General features: G+C 31.0%; 1 long non-coding RNA gene across 1 annotated transcript; it reads right to left on the bottom strand.

Moving 5' to 3' along the window:
• Positions 1 to 715: 715 nt before the first annotated feature.
• LOC150034489 (uncharacterized) lies at positions 716 to 15,529 on the bottom strand. The gene is made up of 3 exons (XR_016531148.1): positions 15,206 to 15,529; positions 1,043 to 1,206; positions 716 to 938 (listed from the first exon to the last, which is right to left on the bottom strand). It is a non-coding gene; the product is annotated as an uncharacterized LOC150034489 (long non-coding RNA).
• Between the last annotated feature and the right edge of the window lie 425 nt (positions 15,530 to 15,954).

Here is a 15,954-nt window from a genome sequence, read left to right as displayed (position 1 = left end):
TTTCCGAAACAATTGGACATCGACCTATACGATAGGTTGTTCCATCTCCCACTTGCTCAATCGTTTACACGATTGTGGTTCCTCCAGTTTTCTGCCTCAAACTAAATCCACACAGAGCCCACCCTTTGGATTCTCACACTGAGAATACGAAGGTAACCTTCTTGGTGGTGTCATACTCAACTCGACACCGTCGAGGTTTTGTGGAGGCCATTCGCAGTGTTCGGGGTGTTCGTAACCTTAGCGATCGCTTAGTTTGAGTGTGTGGTGTTCGTGCAGTGTAGCAATCGTGTTGGACGAACGTTCATGTGTTGCTGTGTTGCTGTGATTGAGCGTTCATGATTAAGGAACTTGAAGATGAGTCTGCAAAGGTTTGTTGATTCTTCCCTTGATCTGTAGTAAAGCATACTGCAATTTCTATATTATGAATAATTGCATTGCTCATGGAAATCCTCGTGTTCGATTTCCTTTAGAAACTCACTTAGAAGTCCATTCTTTACCAATCTTCCCATCCTATCGAGATTAATGTGACCTAATCTTAAATGCCAAAGATAAGTATTATTGTTACTTGGAGAAATTCTTTTCCTTTTAGTTTGAGTATTAGTAGTCTTAAACATCTCATGATTTAAAAGTGCTTTAGTTTCAGTTGGTCTTAACACATACAAGTTGTTTTCTAATTTAGCCGAACAAATATATACCCCAAATTTTGAAATGAATGCTTTATTACTTGTAAAAAATACTGAATACATATGTTCGACTAAGCAAGAAATAGATACTAAGTTCCTTTTCATTTTAGGAACACTATACAGAATTTCTAAGAAAAGAAATCTATTTCCAAAAAATAACTTCGTAACTCCCATTGCACAAGCTGAAATGGCATCTCCAATTGCAACCTTGAGCATCATATCTCCCTCAACAAACTACTGGAAGGAACTACTTCCCTATAAAGAAGCAAAAACATGATTAGTGGCTTCTGAATCAAGTATCTAGGCATTGTGGTCCTTTTCCACTAAACATGTTTCTAAAATAAGTAAATCTCATTTACCTTCCTTTTCCTTCTTCTTCTCAGCAAGATACTTTGGGAAGTTCCACTTCCAGTGACCTTTTACATTGCAGTGGAAACACTTGCCCTTGTCGGCCACCTTCGCTTTTCCCTTACTCTTCCCAGTAGAGAGAGCCTTCCCCTTTCATTCTTTCTTCTTTTTGAACCTTTTTAAGATAATAAGACGAGGGTACAGACTTAGTTTCTGAGGATGAACTCTTATGACACTCTCTGGAATGGGCAATATTTTCCTCTCCTTCTACTGATATGGAACTTTCTGGAATCGACAACATTTAACTTATAGTTTTCAATATGAATCTTATTCATATTAAATTAATATTTGAACTCTTTTCAAGTATTTCACTCTCTCATTTATTAATTTCGAATCATATCCAACATTAATAATAAAGTCTAAACTTAAACTTTATATTAAAATATATCAACATACATTAAACAATTCCCAATTCTGAATTTGAACATTTCAAATTCAATTTAATGACAAATTACCTCAATACCCTTTACAAGTTAGGAAGGGGGCCTAATGGACCTATAGATCAAAAGCTCCAACAATGTGAGATTAATTGGCTAAACACATTAACCAAAATAATCAATATTTGTTAACTGTGGGTACACTCCACTAAAGACCCACAACTGCAATCTTCACACTATATATGTGTTTATGTGTCCACGGATATAGACCAATAACAGCTAGTTAGTCCTTCACGAGTGTTTGTAACACCAGCTAGGTCAAATTACCATTTTACCCCTAGGTTACCTCTACATCCTTAAGTACCAGTGCTCCTCTAATGAACAACCTATTTCTGGTCCAACCATTAAACAAAAACCCATCTTAGGCTAGTGAGAGGGTAGGACCCTTTGTTTAAGTCTCGGAGACACCACTTAAGGGAATACCCATCTATATACCCAGAAATTAAATGCATAACTTATGGTGGGATTTATTACTATATGAGATACAATATGACATATATAATAAAATAAATCATACATCACATGTATAATAAAATAAAAACAATTAACGAACTGAGATTGGACAACCGGTTCGAAATAGGTGAACCGGTGAACCGTCAAAACCAGACCGCAAACAACTCAAACCAGCAATGGACCGGTCTAGAAGAACCAAACCAACTCGAACTGGAGAGACCACGAACCAAACAAGACCAGCAAACCACGAATCACATCAGCCTAGAACTGAACTACAGTCCTCTTTGTCTTGGAGCATCGTGAACTCGTGCCCTAACATCACGATGCTACAAAGATGACCTTCATTCACCGCATCGCAGTGTCGTGACGCTAGGGTACAACGTCCCAATGCTATCGTACAGTCACCCACTGTACATTTTCGAACTTCTTTGAAACACCTTCGAATTCGGCCTCGTTTTCACCAGATCACCACGCGAACAACATAAGCGACTCAAGGACTAAATTACTGACTCGATTCCCTAAAGCACAGGCCTTTCCAACACAAAAATAATGCAATAAAATCTATACAACTTAATCTTGTAAACATCCATTAATTGCAAGTCTCATTCAATAAAGCACATCACATGGAAAAAATTGAATGCAGTAACCCATAAAAACTGTAAAACATATTCTAAAAATTTTGGGAAAATTGGGCCATGAAAACACTGCTTTGTTACCAATTGAAGGATTCATTATGAGGAGATCTTTGAACGGAAGTGGATCATCCCAAATTCCATTTTTACAGAATATATGTTTACAGTTATAGAAAATAATTATGAATTTAACACATAATTTTCAGCATGCTTAAAAACAAAATTGTAGAAAAATAAACAGGGTTCAGAAAACCTTTGAAGAATTCAATCCTCATGTTAAATCCTCTTCTGTGTGAAAATCACGAACAGAGTCGAATGGCCAAATGGTCACCACCACTAGGAAACCTCAGTATTCTCAGGTAGAGAACCTAGTAGGTGTGGGCTCTGGCTATCTTTGGATTGAGAGAGAGAAGAGAATTGATAGAGATGAGAGGATGAAGATGAATTCTGAGAATTTTCTCTTAGAACTCTCTGTGTGTTTTTCTGTTTTTACACAAGGGAAAAAAAGAACCACGGATCCCATTCACACGATTAGGAGAGAAAGATGGAGGAGGGAGTTACAACGCCCTCTCATTAATCATTTCAAAAAATAATTAATACGATAACTACTTTATCATATAATATATATTAAACTATATGTTATATCAAATATAACATATAGCTTTTAGTTTTAATATTGTATCATATACAATATAACCTATATTTCCTTTCTCTCACCAATGACATTAATATTTGAATCGTATTTAAATATTTATTTCATCTCAAATGTACCAATTACATTATAATAATTATATCATATATAATTAAAATTAATTAATTATATCATATATAATTAATTTCCTCAATTAATTTAAACAATTCAAATTAATCCAAAAATTGATACTCATTTAAATCCCATTGAGCTACCAAAGGGACCTCATGGACCTATAGCTTGAAGTTCCAACGGTACGTGAATAATTAATTAAACTTCTTAATTAAATTAATTAAATTATTCACCATCCGTTAACTATCGAGCACTCCACTAAAGACCAACAGTTGCACTCTTCGCACTACAGATATATTTCTGTGTCCATTGGATATAACCAATCAATAGTACGATAATCCTTCACAAATTGCTCGTAAGTACAACTGGGCCAAAATTATCGTTTTGCCCCTATAGTTACATCTAACTCCTTAAGTACCACTAATCCTTTTAATGAACAATAAATCATAGTCCAACTATGACCAAACCCCTCTCGGGCTAGGAGAGGGTGTGGTGCTACATTTTCAAGCCCCAGAATCAGCCTTTAAGGGAGCAATTTATCTATTTGCCCTAACATTAGGGAAAGAGTGAATTCCTTCTTATGTAGTTGTGTTTCCAAATCCTCAATAAGACAAATCCCCAAAATTGTAGGCTTGTTGAGTCGACGTACTGGCTACTCTCACTCATACAAATCAAAGGACTGCTTTCATAGGCAAGAATTCATAACTCACCTAGGATTCAGGTCATGTTACCTATGGTCATCCTAGTGAAATGTAAGTCTCTATTATGAACGACGTTATATAATGAGACTAAACAATTTGTGGTCCGATCTTATACAAACTCTTTTATATAGAATATCCTCGCTCACATGTCTCCAAATGAATGATCAGGATCAGATCATTTGTAGCACTTTACAACAATTGTAACATCTACAAAGCGGGCCATACTTGTAATGTCACCAGGATAAGGTATCCAACCTTATCCATCTCCTACATACCATTTAGGTTATCACTTAAACATGATCCACCCGTATGTCTCTACATATATGTTTAAGCTACAAGATAATCTTGGATGTTAGTTTATTGGTTTGTGGTTAATATAACTAATTTTGAAATAAAACATCACATATTTTATTACATAAATAAAATGTTTGTACATTACAATTATAAACAATGAGACCTTATGAGATTTAAGGCATCAACCCCAGCAGTCTCCCACTTGACCTAAAGCTAGTGGGGTGTATAGTGTAAAAGTCAAACTAAAATACAACGTACACAAAAAAAATAAACTAGGGCACAAACTGCCCAGTACAAAACTCTAACTTGCTCTAGTCTAAATGTGGTCTGTCCTATTGACCCATATTCTGCAGGAGACCCTCAAACACCTTAGTTGTGAGCTCCTTTGTAAATGGATCAGCAACATTGTACTCCAAAGCTATTTGTGTGACAATCATGTCCCCTCGATGCACAATCTCCCGAATGAGATGATATTTTTGCTTTATGTGTTTCCCGCACTTGTGCCTCCTAGGCTCTTGGGAATTAGCCGCAACACCACTATTATCACAATAAAGTGTTATGGGCTTTGACATGTCTGGAATGACTTTCAGATCGGTCAATAATTTTTTGAGCCAAACAGCTTCCTTAGCAGCTTCACAAGCCACTACATACTTAGCCTCCATAGTAGAGTCAGCAATGCACCCTTGCTTGGTGCTCCTCCAAACTACTACCCTTCCGTTAAGAGTGAACACTGATCCTGATGTGGATTTTGTAGAATCCTTATCAGTCTTGAACTCAGAGTCCATGTATCCGGTAAGGATTAGATCCTTAGAACTATACACGAGCATGTAATCCATCGTTCTTCGTAGATACTTGAGGATGTTCTTAACGATGGTTCAGTGATCGAATCCTGGATTAGACTGGTATCTATTGACTATCCCCACCGCATAGCAGATATCAGGTCTCGTACATAACATTGCATACATCAGACTGCCAACAACCGATGCATAGGGGGTCCATCTCATTTCCTCAACCTTTTGAGGTGTCTTAGGACATTGCTCTTTAGACAATATCATTTCATGCTTGAAAGGTAGTAAGCCTCTCTTGAAGTTCTGCATAGAATACTTGACAAGGATTTTGTCAATGTACGATGCTTGAGACAGAGCTAGCATTTTGTTCTTTCGATCTCTAAAGATCTAAATTTCCAGAATAGACTGAGCCTCTCCCAAGTCTTTTATTTGAAATTGGTCACTAGCCAGTTATTAACTTCAGTCAATAGACCTACATCATTCCTAACGAGTAAGATATTGTCTACGTATAATAATAGGAAAGCTACTAAACTGTTGATGATCCTCTTGTATACACAAGGCTCATCAACATTTTGATAGTAGTCATATGATCGCTATATCAAACCTTATGTTCTAAGATGGAGAAGCTTGCTTCAGTCCATAAATTGACCGATTAAGCCCACAAACCTTTTGCTCTTGACCTTAGGTTATGAATCTATCGAGCTACTCCATATAAATGGTCTCCTCAAGATTGCCATTCATAAAGGCAGTCTTGACATCCATCTACCAAATCTCATAGTTATAATATGAGACAATGAACATGAGCATCCGGATAGACTTTAACATGACAACAAGTGAGAAAATCTCCTCATAGTTGACTTCATCAACCTGAGTATAACCCTTTGCCACTAGTATAGTCTTAAAGGTTTGCACCTTCCCATCAACATCTCGTTTTCTTGTAGATCCATTTGCAACCTATAGGTTTAACCCCATCATGTAGGCCTACAAGATCCCAAACTGAATTGAAGTATATCGACTTTATTTCGAGATCCATAACTTTGATCCACTCATCTTTATCAATATCCTCCATCTCCTTCTTGTAAGACAATGGGTCCTCAACATCTCCGTCAGCTACCATAGCTAGGATTTCTATTAAACCCATGTAACAAACAGGTGGATTCGCAACCCTCCCACTGCGTCGAGGTTCCCTCAACACTTGAGGTGGATTTGACCTACTAGATGATCCGACTTCAAAAAATCTTGTTGAGTGTTGGGTTCTTCAATAACTCTTGTTGAAGGTTCAGTAGTTTCTTTGGAAAGTTCATTCAACACAACTTTACTATGGTGTTTGTGCTTCTTTATGTGGTCTTTTTCCATAAAAGTAGTGTTTATCGTACACACACTTTGGTTTCTTTAGGGTCGAAGAAGAAATCACCTCTCGTTCCTTTGGGGTAGCCTACAAATAGGCACAATTTTGAACGAGATTCTAGTTTCTTAGGATTTGCCTCAAAACATGTGTTGATAGATTTCTAGTTTCTATCACTGATAGATACTTATAGACTTCTATCAGCCTCTATCAAAGATAGACTTCTATCACTTTCTATCACTAATAGACACTGATAGACTTCTATCAGCGTTTACAGCGATAGATTTATACCAGTTTCTATCACTAATAGACGTTGATAAAATTCCTCTATCAATGTCTATCTCTGATACACATTGATAACAATGTCTATCACAATTATCTAAAAGCAACAAAATTTTCAAAAACAATGTCTAGTGTATGTATCATAAACTATCTAAAAGCAAAAAAATTACCAACAACTAGCAACAACAAAATGATTATCTATTGATAAGTAATTAATAGTAGTCTATCACTGTCTATCATTGATAGACAATGATAGACTACTATCAGTGTCTATCTGTGACAAATAGGGATAACAATGTCTATCGTAACTATCTAAAAGCAACAAGATTTTCATATTCAATAATAACATCTAGTGTATAGTTGATGGCAACAAAATTGTGAACAAAATCATTATTTATTGATAGATCATTTATAGTAGTCTGTCATTGTTTATCACTAATAGACGGTGATAGAAAGCTATCATTGTCTATTATAGATAATAATAGTGTTCTATCACTTGATCTTCCATTATCTATGTTTATCATTCTAATTACTATTTTGGAACTAGCAACAAAACTACCAAAATTACTATCACCACTATCACTTGGTCTATAATTTAGCCTTCGCATTGTCTATCATTGTCATTCTAGTTAACATTTTGAACTAGCAACAAAATTATAAATAGAGGAGGAGGAGGAGGAGGAGGAGGAGGAAGAGGAGGATTTATAATTGAAGAAGAACTACTTAACATTTTTGTAAGAAGGAGAAGAGGAAGAAGAAGAAGTCGGAAGATGGAGAAGAAGAAAATAATTAATTTTTGCTGTTTAACATTTTGGAAAGAAGGAGAAGAGGAAAGAGAAGCTAGAAGATGGAGAAGGAGAAAATAATTAAAATTTGCTATTTGTGTAAATATTTTTCCTTTTTTTTAAAAAAAATTTGAATCCCCTTAAATATATATATAAGAAACTATTTAGAAGTTTGAGAAATTATTTAAAATGGTAAAATTGTTGAAAATATTTACAAGATATAACAAGATTTTAGAATTATCAATGATAGATGCTGATAGACACGAATAGAATCTATTAGTGTCTATCATTGATAGTTCTAATATTTTAATTTATTTTTCTATATTTAAAAACAACTCTAGAAGTTTTCTCAATAAAATTAGGAGTTGGCATATTTATGTTAGATTTTAAGATCAATGTTTAATTTTCGTTTTTCAAATACGGTATCTAAACCATTCTTTTTTGTTTTATTTTTTTGAACTTTCAAAATATATAACTATTTATTAATTACTTATTGATCACACATAATATCCTTTTTATATGAAATTAATTAAGAACAAATTTGCATAAAATAAAATAACAACAAATAGCTTTTTAAGAAAAGTACAAAATTCTCCAATTTAAATAGTTATAACCCTTATCCCGAAATATTAAAGAAACAAAGTACATATTTAGCTAATACAAATTTAAATAATTTAAAAACTTAATGTCTATTTATGTTACTTTTTATTTGAAAATTCTCTAATTCAACATCATTCTTATTTTTTTCCTCTAAAAGCCAATCAATTAATAAAAAATAAAAAAAAATAAAAAAAAAACCTATGGGCAATATTTTGTTATGATACCCTCGGTAAATTTTAGTTTATAACTATTCTTTCAATTACATATTTTATTTTTATCCATTTTTTTTCATTTCTATCTCTTCTATTATTTTCAAATTTAAAATTTAAGATTAAATATATTTATAATTTCAACTTAGTGAAAAATATATTTATTCATTATAAAAATTTATATCCAATTTTTTTTTTTATCTATGTCCAATTTATTTTATTTTTATGGGAAGTTAACCTAAAAAAATATACATATAGTTTTAGCGACTATTTCTATCATTACTAAATTTCTACCAAATGCTTATTAGTTAAACTAAATGATATATATAATCATTCAATATTCAACTTCTACCATAAAAAAATAAATCTTAATAAAATTTAACTGCGTGCATTGCATGTCTCTTTTAACTACTATAACTAAAAGAGAGATTAAATAAAATAAGGACAAAAGCTCATACAACACAAGGAAAAAGATTCCAATGAGAAGAGCCTAGCAAATTCCATAAGCTCCAAGCCACTTGTTTGGAAGGCTGAAATTGGGTTGGTTTGTAATAGGTTGGTAAATGAGAAATTGTATAGGATGACCAAAACGGAAAATCTAATTGAAAATATTTTCAGTTTTTCAATTTTATGATTTATGGAAAAATTGTTATATATAGGGACCCATTTCTCCATTTAATTTTTCAATCTGGCCTTCACAACGCTCCCATCAAGTAGTTGTATTTTCCCATAGTTTTAGCAAATCTACACATAGAAGATCATTTATCTTTCTTCTTTTAATTTGCCTTCAACAAGAACTAGACTCTTCATCTTCCCTCTTTTGTTCAAAATCCTTTCTTTACTCGATTAAATAGAAAAATAACAAGAACCATTTCTTATTCTTCTCCCAGTCTGAAGTTATTAGTTATTCAATTTAACTTTCAAATATTCTCTTCGAACTTCTTCTCTGGCAATAAGGCTTCTTCTTTGGTGCACTATGGCTCAAAAAATGATTTTTTTAATCAATGAATGGAAAATTTCCGATTTAGAACAGTATCATAAATTGTTCTATACATGAAATTTGCCATTCAAACTTATGATTTGACTCATTTTCCATTAATTTTGATACGTTTCGTCGTGAATTGTTCTTTTTTTTATAACATTGATTATGAGTTCTAAAAGGTCTGCGATATAGAGGTGTTTTAGATAAATGAATGGGGTATTGAAATGTTGGAGATGAAAGGTGGGTGGTGGGAGGGTTTGTGTTGATTATGTAGATTGAAAGGTTGGAGATGAAAGATTGGGGATATGGAAGGGTTTATGTTGAATATGGAAGGTTGAAGATGGAAGAGTGGTGTATTAAAAATTTTCTCGTTGGAATATGGAAGGTTTGTGTGGGACATGTGTTGGTTTTTACAGGTATGAAATACTACTATTGATTTGAATTATTGGATTATGGTTTATTCATCCAAGTACATTGTATCTGCATTTGAATGTTGCATTGGTAGAACTTAATAATTTTTTTTAAAAAAATGATCATATTTTTTTTCATTACCAATGTAGATTTTAGCTGGATTGTGTTTTTGATTACTATAATATTTATACTATAGTATAGCTCACTTTAGTTGCTTTTTAGTGGCTAAAAGGTATTTTTTTAGTTGTTACAAGGTATAAGATTTAAATTGTCTTAAGTATATTGTGTTGTTAGAAAACTAATAAAAGTTGTAGCTAGTTTTAGTAAAAGGTATTTGTGTGGCAAAACTATATAAAGAAAAATCTAGCATTTTTTAGGAGAAAATATACAAAAGAATGAGAAACATAAGACAAAATACAAATACACGTCCCAAAGTAGATATATAATTCTTTTGACACAATTTTTTAAACTTTCACGGTATTCACAAATTTTATATTAGGTGATATATTTGTTAATTGGTTGTCAATAAATATTTTTTGCTTGTTCTTAGGAGTTGTTTTGGAGTTGTTTTTTCAGATGTTGATTCACTAAAATAAATCACCAACATTCCTTAATTTGAGGGATTTGTTTGTTTTTTATTTGAATTTTAAATTTGCTAGTATTTTAGTAAGATATTTTGTTAAAGGTTTTTATTTTATTTTATTTTTTTTATTCCATAAATTCTATAAAAAATTCTAAAAAAATCCTTTGGTCATTTATTCAATAAAAAAAGTTTGGTGACTATTTTTTAAAAAGTTCATTAGGTTTTGGCCATTTGTCCAAAGGTAAATAGGTTTGGAGTCCAAACTCATCTCTTTCATTTCTCTTTCTCTCTCCTTTCATTCTTTTCTCATCATTTTTATTTATTTTTTATTTTCATGAACGAGTTTTTAGTAATTCTTAAAATTTTAAATTTCTATTACTTTTAATTAATTTTGATATAAATAAATAAATTAGTAAAAAATTCATGTTAACTCATTAATTTTTAAATATTTTCCTCCTATTTCTTTTCTATTTTATTGATTTTTATTTAGATTTTATGTATATGTATAATTGACTACTATGTATACTTTTATTTTTAAAGAAGTAAATGTTTACTATTGAATTAAAGAAATGTAGCTATATTTGGTTTTTCTTACATAAATATTTAATTACAAGTCGCAATTAATTATTGAACGTTAAAAATTTAATTATAAAATTTGATGGACAATTTACAAATTCCTCTAATTTGAGCTAACTCATGAAAGTTAAAATTATTTAATATAAATTGGTCGAAATGAGAAATCACATTGCAGAACAAGGATGATAAAGAGTATTTAAATCAATACAAAAAGTATTCTCTTAATTTCCACAATCATTTCAATGTTAGATAAAAGTTAAAATTGGAAATTAAATCAAAATTTTCTAATTAAAAAAAGTTAGTATGATAAATGTTCAATACAAAATAGTTTTTCTAGATTCCATATATATTATAAGTTAGTATGAGACATGTTAGAATTAAATATCAAGGTATGAGTATTGAAATTAGACGTTATATATACAATATCACAAACTTGGATAACATGAAGGAGAAAACAATTTCTTTTTCAAAAAAATCTATAACAATAATTTAAAAAGAAAAATATTCAAATTCAATCTTACGATCTGAACACATGTATTAGAAACCCAATAAACCTAATTTTGCACCCCAAACACATGCTTTAACCTTTTCAACAATTTATGTAGAGTCGTAGACATTGATTGTCATGTTCTGTTTTTTTATGTTTGTTCATGCTTTTGTATCTTACTTCCGAACTTTGTATATTCAAGTTTGGACTCATGAGACTGTAAACATTGCCACGTTGCCACGTTATGTTAGCAATGTTTTAATGGTTAGAAATAATTTTCTTATTTTTAGATTATAACATAAATTGAATGCTTCATTCATAAGTCTACAAAAATTGATATATAATCTATCTCTACACAATTCACAAAAAAAGCTAAAGGAAAAAAAGAGGGAAAAAATGCACAAAATCAGGGTTTAGAAAACAACACCATGAACCCCAAATATATTGTCATAAAAATTGAACAATCCATGGTACATTAGAGGTTATATAGTTTATAAAACAACAAGTAAATTAATACAAAAAATAAAGTTAAAGATAATTATCTAAATCCAAACATTATAACATGTGCTCCAAACACAGACATGCGTGATTCAAATTTCAAAATTCCATCAAATAAGTCTGCAGGCATTTGATTCTCAAACTATTGATTCCGAACTTATGGACCAAAGACCTTTTAAAATTTTGATTTCGAAGGCTATGATTCCAAAACAAAGGGCTAAACAACCTCGTAATTAACTTTTGGTATATTTTATATCCCTCAATTTAAAAAGGTTGAAAGAACCTATTTACTCATTTTATGATAAAAATAAACCCTAAATTTAATTAGTTTGGGTGTACCAAACAATAATACTGCTTTTTAAGCTACATTTCATTGTTGAGATGTTGAGTTTAGGTGCTTTCATGGCTGCTTGTAATTTTAATTTGTGTTTTTTTTAGTCTAGTTCATATTTCAAATGAAGTTCTTTTAATTGTATTTCAAATTCAAGTTTCACTTCTAAAACTCAAACACTTCTCATTTTTCATATTTCCAACCCAATGGGAAAAAAAATTTCCCACATGTGACAAATAAGTTGACATCGATATCGACATTTCATCTCGACATTTTAATTATTCTAACATAATTTGGCATGGGAAAGATACAATATTATTATAAAAGAAAAAAAAGTAAAAAGTTGCCAAAATGCTAAGAATATATACAAAATACAAAGATATGAGAAGACAAGAGATCAGAGTGAAGGGATTGTACCCTAATTAATTAATATGATTTGTGTGTGTTTCTGAATATATTTATATCTATTAGGGATGTTTTTAAATATAGAGAAATAAATCAATATAAATATAGTAAAATTTCACGGTCTATCTACGATAGAGATCACGATAGACTACTATTTGTATTTATCATAAACTGCAATAGACCACTATCTATGTCTATCTATGTCATGATAGACACAGATATCACGGTCTATCACAAATAAACTATGATATTTTGTTATTATTTATAAATTTTTCAACAATTTTTTTTTAAAAATAATTTATCATCTATTTATTTATTCTTTATTTTTTTTTCTTCTTCTACCTACTATTTCTCCTTCTGCAATTCTTAGAGCTGTGCTTGATAGGTTTATGTAAATTTCAATTTTAGATATATGATATTACAATTAGTTTTGTCCTAAAATTTTCTAAAATTTAAAAATTTAGATGTAAATTTCGAATTTTTTTAAAGGTGATCGTCAATGTTAAAATATATTAGGTTAGGGGTTTCTTGGAAAAAAAAGATAATAAAAAATTTAGAGATCTATAAGATATAAAATTAAAAATTTAATAAATTATTAGACGTAACGTATTGAATTTAGGATGTAGAATTGTAATTTGACATGTTAATAATAATTCTAAGTGGGAGAGGCACATAACTTTAATTTTTGTCAGTTTTTGTTTGTATTATATATATTTTCTGTGGTTTCTTTTGCAGATTTGTCTCTCTCTACTGCTATTTTGATTTCTGGAGTATGGATGCTGTTTTAAAGTTGAGACAATTCAGACCAGACATGCCTGATGTAATGTATGAAAACTTCTATAGAGAGAGCACAAATTGACTTTTATTTTCTCTTATCTGATGTTTTTCTTTGAGATATGTGAAAACTACTTGAGGTACGACGCACTTGACGCTTGGTTTAGATATCTTAAACTTGAATTTAGTTACAAAAGTCATGCCTAGTGATACAAGCCTACTTTCATCGACTTGTAAGATTGAAGGGACGCTTCATTGATATCCTAAGAAAGTATATAGGAGAGGTTAGAAGAAAGTCTTTCAATTATTTTAAGAGAAATGGTATAAGCCCTTGAGGATCCAATATAGGCAAAATCAAGGGAGCTCTCAATCTTTATAAGATGGATATGGGCTACTCGTTTCATTGCCAATTAAACCCAAAACCATAAGCTAATGGGTTATGATAGGTTTAATTATATTAACAATTTAACACTCTTTGTCACTTGTGTGCTTGAAATTTTGACAAATGAAAATTAATATTAACCGGAGAGAAAATGATGTATTAGGGGATTTGTATATTGGATGACTGACTTCTTGCTTATATGTGTCAACATAATTGAGATATCCTAGTACACCTACCGATGAAAAGAATAACTCATCTATCTTATAAAGACGGTGAATTTCCTTGATTTTTTTAATGTAGGATTCTCAGCATAACTACAAAATAACTAGAAAAGAGCCAATCAATATCTAAGGAGTAATTTCATTGAAAAGAGCCTGTCCACATTTCAAATGAGTGGATTACTTCTCAGGAGAAAGATAGGCAGATTTCATTGACAAAAAGTGTGTAATAGCTAGCAACAAATCAACAGATCAATTTTTCAACTACAGTAATTTAACATGGTATTAGAGAAGGTAGTCTAAATTATTTCCTTTCGAAAAATATAACTTTCTAAATACAAATGAAGGAGGGTTCAAAACATTAAAAAAATAATAATAATAAATTTACTTTAACCCATCGGCTTTAAACTATCTTGCATAGGCCAATTCGACTCATGTCCGATGATGCTAACAAAATGAAAGCTTAAGGAGAGTGGGGGGATTGACTTCCATTCCATGTTTTGGTTATCTTTAAGATGAAAACATGTAGAAAAAGAGAGAGAGATCTCTAGAGGGCTTATATATGTTAACAACATGAAAACTTGAAATGAAAGAACATTTAAATTCCAATTCTCTTATCTTGGTTTGCTTTGAAAGATGAAAAGGCTCAAGAAAAAACACAAGATGAAAACTTGAGAAGAGAGAACATAAAGACTTCATTTTTTTCCATATCTTTGGTTTTTCCTTTAAAAATGAAAACTTCTAGAGAGAGAAAAATTAAGGAGAGAGAAAAAAAGATTATTGAATTCCCATTTCCATATAACTTCCTAAAGTTGAAAACTTTACTAGAGAGAGATAGGGAGAGCATTGATTTCCATAATTTCCACATATCTCAATAATTTCCCCTTCAAAACCTAATTAATGACCTTCCCATGTAATTTGGTTGGAAATTATACCAATAGCAAAACGCAATTGAAATAAATCAAATTGAGAAAAAAGAAAAAAACACAAACAAAAACAACATTCAAATTTAAGAACCCTTTCCAAATATACAAAATCAAACCACCACTTGAAAAAAAAGAAAAAAAGAAAAAAATCTATGAAAGAAGAACATTAGATTTAGGTTCATATAAATAGCAAAGACAATAAATATAAATCAATCAATAAAGAAAAAAAAAAAAAAAAAAGGTTATGTGTACCTGAAATGAAGAAATTGCAGCCATTGTTAAATGTGTTTGTTTTAAAATTGTTGGTGAATGAGTGATTGAAGCTGCTAGAATGACCTGATTTTTCAAACAAAAAAAAAAACCCTTTTTTTTTCAGAAAAAACAACATCAAGATCCAAAACCCATTTTGTGTAATTAATTCAATATTGGTTTATGAAAATCACTAAAAGGGAATTTCAGCAAATTAAAATCAGATCATGCTGGCAGCTTCAACCTCTCAAACCAACATATAATCCCCAAAATCTCAACCATCAAGATAAAGAGAGAGAGAGAGAGAATTTTGTTTGGAAAAAAAGTGGAGTTTGAGATCCAAAGGCTAACCCTTTTAAGGATTTTTGGCAAAGAAAAGGTAGAGCCCATATTACATGTTTCAATTTAACTAAACTTTTGGGCACTTTATTTTTTTTTTTTAAAAAAAATTAAATTATAATAAATGCCCTTCAACTTTGCATTTTAAAATAATAATAATAATAATAATAATAATACGCCAACAAGAGCGTAGCTTAACTGGCATAATACTTGTACTATCGACCTCAAAATCTAAGGTACAAATATTTAAAAAATACCCTTAGAATATAAATTTTTTAAAATTTTGGATATTAAGTCATTGCCATACAGTTCTGATTCAGTCTCAATTTCTAATCGAAATTTGAATGAATTTTTATTCCGCTAGTACTTTTGAAATGTTCATGAAAGTTCAGGGTCGTCCTATTGCAATTTTT

Source organism: Benincasa hispida, chromosome 8 (genome assembly GCF_027475165.1).
Source record: "Benincasa hispida cultivar pf3 chromosome 8, pf3_genome.v1.1, whole genome shotgun sequence".
Taxonomy (NCBI): Eukaryota; Viridiplantae; Streptophyta; class Magnoliopsida; order Cucurbitales; family Cucurbitaceae; genus Benincasa; species Benincasa hispida.
The sequence above is the reverse complement of the archived record's forward strand: the minus strand, read 5'-3'. Positions and strand labels throughout refer to the sequence as shown.